Source organism: Sceloporus undulatus, chromosome 2 (assembly GCF_019175285.1).
Source record: "Sceloporus undulatus isolate JIND9_A2432 ecotype Alabama chromosome 2, SceUnd_v1.1, whole genome shotgun sequence".
NCBI classification, from domain to species: Eukaryota; Metazoa; Chordata; class Lepidosauria; order Squamata; family Phrynosomatidae; genus Sceloporus; species Sceloporus undulatus.
In genome coordinates, this window is record NC_056523.1 from 10085131 (window position 1) to 10099074 (window position 13944).

General features: G+C 41.2%; 2 protein-coding genes across 6 annotated transcripts in view; both read left to right on the top strand.

Moving 5' to 3' along the window:
* Positions 1 to 13944, top strand: part of LOC121921898 (zinc finger protein 397-like) — a 942727-nt gene that overhangs the window by 265756 nt on the left and 663027 nt on the right. The window lies entirely within an intron of this gene.
* Positions 5229 to 13944, top strand: part of LOC121921803 (zinc finger protein 594-like) — a 38444-nt gene continuing 29728 nt past the window's right edge. Inside the window, exon 1 of one of the 4 annotated variants that reach the window (XM_042450361.1) lies at positions 5229 to 5457. The gene's annotated coding sequence lies outside the window, so the exon portion shown is untranslated. The remainder of the gene's footprint in view (positions 5458 to 13944) is intronic. The other 3 variants (XM_042450360.1, XM_042450359.1, XM_042450362.1) reach the window with 3 other exon arrangements.

Genomic DNA, 13944 nt, shown 5'->3' on the forward strand with positions numbered 1-13944 from the left:
TTTTTACATCATATCTAATGTGATATTTTCATGTCTCATTTATTTCCTGTTTTGGTACTATGCCTGACAACCTATGGTCATGTACAATATAGGTAATTGATTTATTGATTATTCACAGACTTTATTAATATGTTATCTCTAGGTCCTCCAGTGTGATTCTTCCAGAAGTTCATCATGGAGGACCAAGAATTGTTTAGTCAAAGGCTTTCATGGGCAGCATCCATAGTTTTTTGTGGGTTTTTCAGGCTATGTGGCCATGTTCTAGACATCTTCAGAGATTCTTAAAGAAAACTCTTCGCTAGGCGTTTGTAGGTCCTCCTGCTCAATTCTAAGGTCAGCTTCTGGCAGACGTTAGCCATCAAGTTGCATTGGAGAACTTAGAGAGATGTTCTTTCAGGTTAAAAAAATGTTGTTGTTTTATTTTCAATTTTCCCACTTTCACGGGTGTCCTGTGCCCCTAGTCCCAGCGAATGTTGAGAGCCCACTGTAATAATAATAATTTGCAATAATAAATATGTAACAATAAAATGCAGAGTGTGTATTACACCGGCAAACCCCTTGACAGAGGTACAAATACTATCTTCTCATTTTCCACAAAAACACCAAACTCGTGGATTCTAGAGCATAATCAGCATTTCCACTGTGGGACCCCTCTGTAGGTTTTACCACTGAATCTCCCCGTTTTCATGGGTTGTTTTGCGGCAGGATACAAGGGTGCAGATTCTCCAGTTTTGGGAAGCTCTGCTCCAGGCAGCAGGAAAAGTGCAAACCTCCAGTTTACCTAATAGAGCAACAATGTGGGACAGTGTGTAAGGACTGATTTGTTGCTGCACATTGCAAAGACTCTCTGCAGAATGTAAGAGCATCAATGAATTTATTCCTGGTTGCTGTGGTACCTTTGGACTAGATAAACCCATATTATTATTGTTGGTGGTGGGATGTAAATTAAATAATAATAATAATAATTCTCTAGCTATGCAGCTATTATATTCAAGCTGTCTCTGAATCCAAAAGTGTTGTCTCAAAATCCCTTCATTTCTAAAGAAAAGGGAGGAAATAATGGAGACCATTTGACCTTGGCTACATCCCTGACTTGGAGGAACCTTTTCTAATCCAGTTAAAAATCATAGCTATAGTTTTTTGTGGGTTTTTCGGGCTATATGGCCATGCTCTAGCAGAGTTTCTTTCTGACGTTTCGCCAGCATCTGTGGCTGGCCTCTTCAGGGAAATCACTGGCCTGTTACAGACAGCCAAAATAAAACTGCTTCGAGTCACAGCGGAGGTATGGTGTTTCAATGATGCATGCGTCCTAAGAGTCCAGAAGCCACACCAAAGCCAAATGCCAGTCCTTAGGGCTGAAGTGTGACTTTGGTGCGACTTCTGGACTCTTAGGACGCATGCATCATTGAAACACCATACCTCCACTGTGACTCGAGGGAGCTTTATTTTGGCTGTCTGTAACAGGCCATAGCCTTGTTAGTCTGGAAAATCGTTATGCAAAGGGGCCTTGCAGCACAACCTTTTGCAGAGTTATGGAGTCTGATGCCTCAAGGATAACAAAAGCTGAATCTATCACCACCCTCTTCCTTTCAGTTGGGCTCAAAGGTGCGACAACAAAAACCCTTTTGCATTTCAACCCCATTAAGTGTCCCTGCCATCTCCACCCTCCCTCTGCCTAAATGGGAGGTTTTGTGTGTCTTTCTGGTGACCCTAAGGCGACCTTTTCAAAATGGTGGGGCGGGCCCCCCAGGGGGGGCGTGAGCCTCCGTAAAGGGGGGCGCGAGGCTCTGTTATGCAGAGGTGTACTTATAACAATTTTATAGACAAATGATACTATTTACAGTCGCGCGGGGGGCGCAAAATGTTTTCTTCTTCCTATGGGGGGCATGACAGAAAATAATTGAGAAGCACTGCCCTAAGGCGACCCTATCAGGGGGTTTTCTTGGCAAGATTTGTTCAGATGGGGTTTGCCATTGCCTTCCCCTGAAACTGAGTGTGACTTGCCCAAGGCCAGCCAGTGGGTTTCCATGACTGAGCTTGGACTCAGACTAGATATATACCCATATTATTATTGTTCTTCTTCTTGTTGTTATTGCTGCTGCTATTATTATTATTATTATTTATTTCCATCCCACCTTTTCCCATTATTATTATTATTATTATATTTCTCTCCCAACTTTTTCCATTATTATTATTATTATTATTATCCCAACTTTTCCATTATTATTATTATTATTATTTCTATCCCAACTTTTTTCCATATATTATTATTATATTTATTTCTATCCCCCTTTCCCCACGTATTATTATTGTTATTGTTATTATTTCTATCTTATCTTTTCCTGACATTATTATTATTAACTCTATCCCAGCTTTCCCCCATTTATATCCAACTTTCCTATTATTATTATTATTATTTCTATCCGAACGTTCCCTATTATTATTATTATTATTATTATTATTATTATTATTATTATTTCTATCCTACTTTCCCCATATATTCTTATTGTTATTATATTTATTTCTATCCCACCTTTTCCCCAGATTGGATCTCAGAGCAGCTCACAACCATTGAAAAAAAATTGTTAAAAATACAGTTTAAAAAGGTTGAGGGGGAATCCAATCTTAAAGCTGGTTTTATTCCTGTTCCAGGTCTTGGCTTCTTCCTCAAGGGCTCCTCTTTTCTTCTTACAGATGTACCCATTCTTCCCCTTCCTTACATCTCAGCTAAGCAGGCATTATGTTCAAGCTGCCTCTGAATCTCAATGTTTGTCTAAGAAGCCCTTTCACACATAACAAAAGCAGCAACCTTTCAATTTCTTAAACAAAGGGAGGAAATGGAGGCCATTAGACCTTGTGATAACATTAACAGGAGCACTTGAAGAAACTGCTTCTAATCCAATTTAAGGGTATCCACCCCCCTGTAGCTGGATGCAGATTTTATGACTACCCCAAAATGGGGGATTTCTTAAATTCTTGAGTGCAGATAATAGGAACATGGGTTTTGTGGAAGCTGGATAAATGTATATATTGCAGGGCTGGACTTCTAGGTTGTGTGTGTGTGTCTTCAAGTTGTTTCTGATTTATGGCGACCCTAAGGTGATCCTTTAACAGGGTTTTCTTGGCAAGATTTGTTCAGAAGTTGTTTGCCATTGCCTTCCCGTGAGGCTGAGAGAGTGTGACTTGCCCAAGGTCACCCAGTGGGTTTCTACGACCAAGCCAGGATTCGAAACCCATTCTCCAGTCATCATCCAATGCTCAAACCACTAGGCCACGCTGGCTTTCAAGACACAGACACACACACACACACCCCAAGCTTTCCCTTCACATGATTTTATACTTTCTTCAGATGCTGGGATCAGAGTTTAGAATAAAGTGGCTGCTTTGGACTACAAGGCCCCACAATGGGTTTTAAAAGTCTTCTAATGGCATTTTTCTTCTCACTATGGTCCAAAACACACTGCAGAAATGATCCAGTTTGAGACTGTTTTAACTGCCCTGGCTCAGTGCTAGGGAATCCTGGGAACTGTAGTTTATAGTGGCACCAGAGCTCTCTGACAGAGAAGGCTGAATGTCTCACAAAACTACAATTCCCAGGATTCCCTAGCATTGAGCCAGGGCAGTTAAAGAGGTCTCAAACTGGATTATTTCTGCAGTGTGTATCAAAATGGTGTTGACAGGTTTTTTTCCATCCCCAACGCCAAGCGTGTGCCTACACTGTAGAAATAATGCAGCTCAAACCCACTTTAAGTGCTGAAGCCCCATTCTGGGATTTGTAGTTTTGTGAGACATTCAGGCTTCTCTGTCAGAGAGCCCTGGTTCTACAACAAACTACAAATCCCAGAATTCCATAGCACTGAGCCGTGGCGCTTAAAGGGGTGTCAAAGTGGATTATTTCTCCAATGTAGACGCACGCGAGGGCTCCTGCCACACTGAAGAATTAATCCAGTTTGATGCTGTTTTAGTGTCTTCAGAAGATGCTTCTTCAGAAGAAGATTGGACTGGACTCTAGCTTCTGGTGAAATTCTCTTTGGCTGCATCCACACTGCAGAAACAATCCAGTTTGACACCACTTTAACTGCCCTGGATCAAAGTTATGGAAGCCATGGGATTTGTAGTTTGTTGTGGCACATTCTCTTAGCCTCAGTGGATGGCAATGGAGAACCCCCTCTGAAGAAACTTGCCAAGAAAACCCTGTGATCGCTTTGAAAGAACCTGAAGGCACATAACAACAACAAACAATGTGAATGGACTATTTATTAGATGATGATTTTTGGATAAAACTACAACTCCCAGCATGCTTAGAGGAACATAAAAGAGCGGAAGGGGAGGAAGTTTGTGCCCTCAGACTTCCTTTTCTCACCTCTGATAAAACTACCCTTCCCAGCATGCCTAGGGGCACAGAAAAGCGCGAATAGAACACCAATGAATGAGAGGAAGCTTTCCCCTCAGCCTCTAATTTCCATGCCGTTGATAAAACTACAATTCCCGGCATGCCTAGAATGGACAGAAAGCGGATAGGCTTTCTGAGCCTCCAATAAAACTACCGCTCCCAGCGTGCCTAGTGGTACCCAGGCAGTGGGCCTTTAAAGGATTTTGGACCTCAGCTCCCAGAAGCCTCAGCCATGTTGGCCAATAGAGTGGGATCCTGGGAGTTGAAGTCCAAAATCCCTTAAAGGCCACAGTTTGGGGATCACTGGACTAGAGCGGAGAGAAAGCGAATGGGCGGAAGTTTATCCGCTCAGCTTTCGCTTTCTCTGCCCTGATTAAAACTACAACTCCCAGCATGCATAGGGGAACATAAAACCCGATCACAAGGCGAATGGGAGGAAGTTTCTCCCCTCAGCCTCCGCCTGATTAAAACTACTACTCCCAGCATGCATAGGGGGACGGAACAGAGCGAATGGGAGGACGTTTCTCCTCCGGTTTCAGCTGATAAAACTGCCACTCCCAGGGCTACTGACTAGCACAAATGGGAGGAAGTTTCTTTCGCTCAAGCTTCCGCTTTCCATGCCATAGATAGAACTACCACTCCCAGGATGCCTAGCGGGAAGACCAATGGGAGGAAGTTTCTCCACTCAACTTCCGCTTTCTCTGTGCCCTGATTAAAACTCCCACTCCCAGCATGCATAGGGAGACATGAAAGCCCGAACACAAGGCGAATGGGCGGAGGTTGCTTTCCCCAGCTTCCGCTTGGTTAAAACTACACTTCCCAGGGTGCTTCGCGGCCGGGGCAGAAAAGACCGAAGCGAGAGCGGGGAAAGGGAACGGCCGCCGCCGCCGCCGCCATTTTAGAAGAGCAGGAGGCGGGGGCAGGAGCATCATGAGTGGCTTGTAAGGCTTCCCCCAGAGAGGCGTCGCTTCACTTTCCCTCCTCCTCCTCCTCCTGCTCTCTGCAAGGGCCACTTCCCCCGAAGGCATGCTCCGGATGGCGGCCTCTTAACCTGGCAGAGGACGGTAAGGGGGCTTCTTCGGAGCCTTATTCCCGCAAAGAGAGAAGGCTCCTTTCCTCCCTCCCTCCCTCCCTCCCTTTGTCTCTAGTGGCCTCCTCTTGGCCTTCATGGCTGCCTTGCCTCTCCTTTCCCCTCCTCCTCCTCCTCCTGCTCTTCAAAGCCGTTTTCATTCAGGTCTCCTGATTCTAGGGACTCTCTCCGTGGACCCTCCTGGTTTGTGGCTTTGGGGTGAAGGAGGGAGTCTCTTGGTTGGGCTGAAGCCTGAAAAGCCAGGGAGGGAGAACCCTCTTTGAGCATTGGAGCTCCCCTTCTGGGAAGGGAGGCAGAGGAGGGGCTGCGATCTGCCCCAGTTGGCCTCCCTTGCCTGGCCCTTACATAACAGACAGGCAGAGAGCCCTGTTGCGGAGCATGAGAGGCCTCTGGACGATGTATGACGCCTTTCTCCATACAGAGGGCCCCGGTTGTCAGGCGGTGGCCATGCGCACCCATGGCCCTTCTGGACTCCTTAGTATGGAGGTTATCACAGGGGAGGAAGGTCTCTTAATTGCAGATGGAAAGAAAGCGGGGACAGAACGCATTCATGTTTATTCGCAAGTTCAGCTAATTTACGTGAATTCGGATTGCATTTGGACTGACTTCCCATTGCCCAAAATTGCGAGTGGGAGTCTATCACGCAATAATGTAACCCCCATGGTTGCCTTGAGATTGCCATTGGGCGGCACTTCCCCTTCCCCAACAGCCCCATGTCTGCCTTTGCGCCTTCAGTCGCCTGTCCAGTTATGGCAGCCCTGTGAGTGTCACTGCCTTTCCTCAGGCATCCATTGCTTTTTCCCCTCAAATGCTTCTTATTGAGGTTTATTTCCATTTATACATAGATAGAGACCCTTAATATTAGAATCTTATAATACATTTTTTAAAAATCAGCTAATTCCTTGCGTTGATCTCAAAAGAAGGCAAGACATAACACTTGTTGATTCCCTCTGATTGCGTTCGATTCCTTGCCTAATTCTCATTTGTCTGAAATCAGAATCACAGCATTTTGTGGACTATCCGACATTTCCATGAAGACCGTGACAATCTCATCTCTAGCTTCATCTTAACATCTTCCCTTTCATGTCTTATCCTTGGCTGTTAATCCAGGTCTCTTAACCTTCCTAAAGTCCTTTACATCTTTTATCTTTCTGGTTTTCAGGTAATGTTGCTTCTTATAACAGTTCTTCATTTATATTACTTTTCTTGAACCAGTATTTTTTTTATTGGTTCCCAATCCTTTAATTTCTTTTCCTTATTTTTTGTTATTAGTCAATATTGTTAATTTGTCTAACTCTTTTATTTCCATTTCTGAAACCAATCATCCGTTGTAGGAATGGCTTATTTCCTGTGTTTTGCTATGTATTTTAAATTACCTTCTGTATTTTCATGCTTTCCTGAGTAAATGGTTGTTAAAATGTCTATTTGCCATCCAAATCTGAGGCTTCTTGCTTCTGAACTGAGTAAGTGTTTGTCTGGTAAGGTTTGCCCATTCTTGTATCCAAATGATACTGCAAGCTCTATAATAAATGTTTAAATCAGGCAAAGCACAGCCCTCTAAGGCTCTCTCCTTCTTTAATATTTCCCCTTCTATCCTTGCTTTTTTCCTCTCTCCAAACAAATTTGGAGATTGTATTTTCCCATTCTTTGAAAACTTTCTCCTTCATGATAATTGGGAGGTTTATAAACAAAAACATAAGACGCTCGTTTTAATGGCAGCAATTCTGCCCATTAATGACAAATCATAATCATTCCATTGAATTAAATCACTATTTATTTGTCTCCAAGCCCTTTTATAATTATCTTAAACTTGTTAGAAAGTTCCTTTCTAACAACCAAATACCAAGGTATTGCTATATAGAGACTTTGTTCTCTGTTTTTATTCCTGTTCTTGAGATTAGGTCCTTTTTTCTTTTATATTTTTTGTGTTTTGCTTTCATTTATTCTAAAGCCAGAGACCTTCGCAAACGCATCCAGCTCTTCTAGTAGGTGCTTATGTTTCTTTTTGGGTCTTCTAACATGATAACCATGTCATCTGCGTAAGATCACAACTTGTGTTTGTATCCCTTAATTCTTCTCCCTCTAATCTTATTATTATCATTCAATAAATTATTTAAAAAGACCTTGATAATAATCTTGGAATGCCTTTTTCATTTCCCTTTGATTTGTCATTTCCCCCTTATAATTTACTTCTGCTATTATTATTTTTTCATCTTTTTCTTTTTTAAGTCTGTAAGCCAACCATCTTCCAGTTTTGTTTGCCTTTTCGAAATACTTTTGTTTGGTTGCTTCAGTCTATTATTTTTGCTATTTCTTCTGTGTGTTTTTCTTGTATTTTATCTTATAGCGTTTCATTTTTATTTTTTTATTTTTTATTGTTCATCTTTTTCACCAATTTCTCTTCTCTGCTTTTTAATTCTGTTCTTATACTTTCTTGTTTGTCTTGTCTTTGTTTTCTTTACCTCCGCTGCCTTTTTTATCAATTTCCCTCTAATCAAAGCCTTGCATGTATCCTATATTGTTTTATCTTTTACTTCTTGAGTACTGTTCTCTTTCAAAAATAATTTAATTTCATTTTTCAATTCCTTCACAAAATTTCCTTCGTTAAGTAAATCCTCATTCAATCTCTTTGTCCGTTCTTTTTTCCCTCCGTCTAGTTCTAATTCCATCTCTATCATGTTATGATCAGATAGTTCTCTTGGGGCAATGTCCATTTTTTAAATTGTGGCTAATAATTTTTTCGTTGCTAAAAACATGTCTATCCTTGAAACTGACTTTCAAGAGTCTGAAAAATATGTAAATCCTTCTTTTTCTTTGCATAAACATGGCCATATATCTGTTAGATTGGACTCCTTTATCATTTCTAAGCAACTGACAGGGAGTTTTCCTTGGTTACTTTTTATCTTTTTGTTTGATCTTCTGTCTCTCTTGGGTTTAAATACTCCATTGAAATCCCCTGCGATAATCCTCCTATCCCCATCTGTCTTATTTAAGTCCTGCCCCAGTTTTTTAAAGAATATATGCTTTTTATCTAGCGGAGCATACACACAAATAATGTCCAGTTTTTGATTATACAGATTAATTTGAATTGCAATATATCTGCCTTCCTCATCTTTAAACAGCTCTTTGACTTCATATCTTCTATTTACATACATTGCTACCCTTCTTTGTCTTTTCTTTTTATCAGATGAACAAAAAAGATGTCCTAAACTGTTATTTCTCAAGTATTTTATTTCACTTTCTTTATTTTTGTTTCTTTTATACACAAAAATCACACTTATTTTTTCCAAAACGATGAAATAAAAGTTTCCTCTTATAGCTTTATTTAAACCCTCAACGTTTAATGATCCTATTTTGATTCTCATTTTCTTGGCCGTGTACAACCGGCATTTGGGACTCCAGAGGACGTCCCATTTTTAAAAAGGGGCGTCTCTTCTAGACGCCCCTGGGCCAATACGAACTCCATCCGTACAAGATGCGCCGGCCCTTCACATGGCGCGCACTTTGCTATCGATGCTGAGCGTCCGTACGCGTCGCATCCTTTGTGACGTAGCAAGTGCGCCCCTGGCCCCTCGCTACGTCGCAAACACGACTCCAAAAGAAGCTCCATTTTGGAGCTTCTTTTTCGGTCCGCAGGGAGCCGCCCGTGTGGAGGCTCCGGCTCCCCCGTGGACTAACCGGCGGCGGCGGTTTGTATCCCGCCTTTGTATGTCTTTTCCTCTCTGTCTCTTCTGCAATCTTAGTGTCTCCCTCTAAATCTGTATTTCTTTTTATCTTTTTCCTTTCTTTTTAATCCCTCTGAATTATGTATCTCTTTACTCTTGTCCGTATCTCTGACTTCTTCCTTTTCTATGTCTTCCTTTGGTGTTTCTTTTCCTTTTGCCTGTTTGTTTTCCGGGTTTTTTTTCTTGTCTAATACCCTTTTATAGAAATCTTTTGCTTAATCTATATCTATGTTTATCTTGTGTCTTTTTTGCCTATATGTAAAAGATATTCCTTCAAATGTATCCCACCTGTATTTGATGTTCTTTTTTTGGGCGTGCCTGGGTTAAAAATTTGTATTCTTGTCTCTTCCTTAGTATCTGTACGGATTTGTCTTTATATATTTCAGTCTCCTTCTCGTCTATTATTAATCTCTTCTCAAAGCTCTGTTAACAAATTTCACTCCTAACTCTGGCATTAGTAAAACTGATCTCATTATCTCTATCTATTTTTTTTTCCCTTTGCTAATCTAGAGTTAATTTGAAATATTTTTTCAGTTGGCAAGTCCAGTACTTCTTCAAGTGTCTCTATATATTCTGCTGGATCTGGGATTATGCGTTCAAATAACTGTTCCTTCTCTACCTCTGGAAGACCTCACAATTTTATACATCTTTCTCTATATCCTAGTTCATGGGTCAATAAGCTTATATTGCCATTTTGCTGTTCATTTATTATGCTACTTGTTTTCCTATGTAACTCTTTTGTTTGGACAGCTAACTGGTCTACCTCTGTTTTTAGATCTTTGAATTCCCCCGTTAATCTATCAATTTTGCTTGCTAAACTCTCTATTTCTTTATCCATATCTGATCTTATTTCTTCCCTCAAGTCCTTCAGCTCTTCTCTTATTTCCTTTTTAAATGCTTTTTTGAGTTCGCTTAGCTCTTCTAATATAATTAAGCTGACATCTTGCTTACTTGTGTATTCTATAGAGCCCCTTCTAGTACTGGAGAACTGTCCTTGTGTCTGATGTCTGGATCATATACCCAAAGCCATTATTGAACAAAACTAATTCTCGCTCCAGATATGTACTATAGCAAGCTAGAGTTTTCAATTTTACTTTCCTTAGTATCTTCAAATAACAACTATTTCTTTTGTCAATGCTCAAAAACCCAATTTAAGAAGCAAACGTATATTCAATCTGTATTCCTGAATAAAGAACTCAGATTATCTATTAAATGAGAAATATTTTTCCTATCAACGTTGGGGACTCTTAAGGTTAAATTTTCTACTTAAATAATTGTTCCCTATATTTTTGTGCCAATTAAATTTCCACCAGTACAACATGTGCTATTTGCAAGATACCACACGTAATTTCCTCAAAGAACATAAAGACCTAGCAGAAAAGCATTATGCAATTAAAAACGTAGTCCTTCAAATCTGCCTCCTCCGTGATTCTCTTTATGCTTTTTCAGGTTAAATTGTAGGTTATATAATGCCCTTGTTTTGATAACGCTTAGGTTACCTTATTAACTTTTCCTGGATGTTACAGGGGGTTATCTGCAAGCTAGAACAAAAAAAGTCACCTCCTTTGGTGCTGGCTGCTTTGTGGTTTCCTATCCCTACTTCGTCCTGCTCCTTGCTCTCGAGTGGAGAGTAGGACCACTGGGGAGTGAAACCCCCAGGGTGCCCCAACTCTCTTACCTTCGATGGTGGGATTTTTGGGCTATGTGGCCATGTTCTTGGAGAGTTTATTCTTGACGTCTTGCCGGCATCTGCCTGGCATCTTCAGAGAAGGAATCTTCTTTGAAGATACCAGCCACAGATGCCTGCGAAACATCAGGGATAAACTCTTGAAAGCATGGCCACATAGCCCCAAAAACCCACAAAAAACCCGGAGGTGGTTTTGCCAGATCCTTCCTCTTGCAGCATACCCTATAGCACCTGTTCTTCCTTGGCAATCTCCCCTTCAAATCCTATCCAGGGCTGACACTGCTCAGCTTACAAGATCAGATGGGAAGTGGTGGCTTGATGGTATTTAGGCAGTGTGTGTCTATGTATGCATGGCTTCATCTACACTGCAGAAGAAAGTGGAAGAAAGTGGGATATATATACCCTTCCTTCTTCCTCTCAGTTAATAATATATATACCCCACCCTCTTCTATGCCAGCATTCTCTGAAGATACCAGCCACAGCTGCTGGTGAAGCATCAAGAATACACTCTTCTAGAATACAGCCTCACAGCCCAAAATACCCACAAAAACTATGTTTATAAGGTTTATATAAAACAAATTTAAACCTAGGTTCCATGTCCAAGATATCTCATTATATACATACAGTAAGCCTGCACCATACATGGGCTTCACTTCCATGGCTTTCAGCATACGCCAAAGCTACGGGACAATCTAGTGACTGGCGTGCAGCCATGGCGCATGTGCCGCACCACATTCACACACCTCATTATTTTCAGTGGGGTGCAAGCATACGTGATTTTCCCCGGGGGGTGGTGGAACAGATCCCCCGTGTAAGGGAAGGGACAATTGTGCATGCAAATACAGGTGTTCAAAACACTTCTGCTATCTAGCATTTTGGATAAGGAAGGCTTAACCTGTAGCACCTTTGGGACTAACTGTAGCATAAGTTACATTCATCTGAGGAAGTAGACCAAGTCTACCAAAAGCTCCACAGATTCATCCCCTAAAAAGGAGGGAGGAAAGAAAAGAAAAAAGGGGAAAAATAAGAAGTATGGCAGCACCGTCAAGTGTTCAAGGCTCACAGGTAGCCTCACAGGAGCAAAAATCTATAAGTGACCAGACTTCTCTTTTGAAATATGTGCATTTGAAAATGTTAAAACAATGGCGAGCTCTACATCCTCCTTTAAAGCTTAATTATCCATCCTAGAGATTTCCAGGAAAAGCAATTAACTTTTGGTTTTTTCTCTTGTTGAGGTTTACAGAAGTCCCCCCAAGATTATGCTTTGCCCACCCCAGCTTTAGATGATTAATTGCCAGCCTAAATACTGGAAGCATAGCTTGATATTTGAACAAAGGCACGTAGGCAATTCCCATAATTCAGCGGTGGAGGAGATAAAGCCACAGAATGCATTAAGGCCCTTTGTGTTGAGAAAGGAAGAAAAATCCTGTTCTCCTATTTGGAAATCTTATCTATTTTAGTAGCAGCAGATGGAGCAGCAAAACTAGGTCACTGTTTTGCTTTGTTTTTTTCTGCTTTTTGAATCAAGGGTCTTTGAAGAAGCATATAAAAATATAATGAGAGAGAAGGATGTACGTGTCTTTCTGTAGCAAATAATATTTTTAATTTAGGACAGTAGTATTGAGCTATGACTTCTCCTGCTGACCTGTCTTTGAGCCTCCATTGCCTGCAAGCAAGAGGATCATGTAAGCTGCAGATGGTTCGCTGTGACCGGACCCATAGGTGGGAAGGGAGCTTTTTGCTTGATTTACAGCTATTCAGTTCATTCCTTGTTTAAAATGACAGATTCTCTGAAGTAGGTAACCTCAAAAGTTCCTATTAATTAAGAATCAGACCCAGTAGCCATGTGTTGTGGTGTGATAAAGAGCTCTGAACAGAGAGATGTCTCTGGAAGACTATGGGTGTGCAGGGATGGCACACCGCACTGGGTGACACCATCAGAGGGGTTGACACTGTCATAGAGAGGTGGTTTTTCCCATACCTTTCCCCCTTTTCCTCTTTGCCCCACACCAATTTTGAAAGCGCTTTTCAAACATGCATACACACGAGGCACATTCAGACCATTATCATGTTCTGTTTATTTATTTATTTAATTTTAATCACTTTTAAACATAAACAGACAGTGCCGAACATAGCAAAACAAAATATAAACAGAAAAAAACAGAACAAAACACAAACACACAAACACCTACTTTAACAATAAAGACCAAACAGAGTACTTCCTTCCTTTGCTGGTCCTCTCAATTTCTTACACTTTAAACCAGATGCGGCCCACGGAGGCGGCAGGACCGGCCCCAGCCTGGTCCTGCCACCGCTGCAGCCTCTGCCACTTCCTCCACCTCCTCCTGGGCCACACGACCGCGCTGCCCTCCTCCTTCTGATGGGAAGTGCCAAGGTGTATATGACTTTGATTCAGTGAGTGGTCCATGGGCTGTATCTGGCCAGTGCCATATACGGCATTCAAACTCCATCATCCCCAGTCATGTGTTTGTGTTTGTGGGGTTGATGAAAATGGTAACAGTGGTTCTCAGACTTTTTACCCTTGTGACCCCATTCACATGCGGAAGTTGTCCCTCCCCTTGCTTGATATAGTGTATGAATAAAAATATTAGGCTTGTTTAGTCTGCATATTTCCATTTGCACATTCATGTACATTCATCTTTTAAAATTCTATAAGGAAATAACCTCGTTCAAATTTGAAATTTTATTTAAATAAATCCAGTGCTTAACACATGTGCAAATTTTACGCATACTGTCTCACACACAGCCATATTCACATACACCAACACTCATAGATTTGTACACACAGTCATTCATTTATGTTTCAAATATATCTTATACGCATATCCTGAAGGTAATTTTAGAGAACATGTTCAAAACACACCTGTAAAGTTTCTGTGTCTTAAAATGTTTTTAAGGAATAGGAACAAAACTGTTTGTATAATTTATTAGATGCAAACCTTGCCTTTCTTCTAAAGCGCTGGTTCCTTTGCCTGTTTTCCTCTCACATTAGATCTGTAACATAGTTTAGGTAGAGAAATTTGATTGT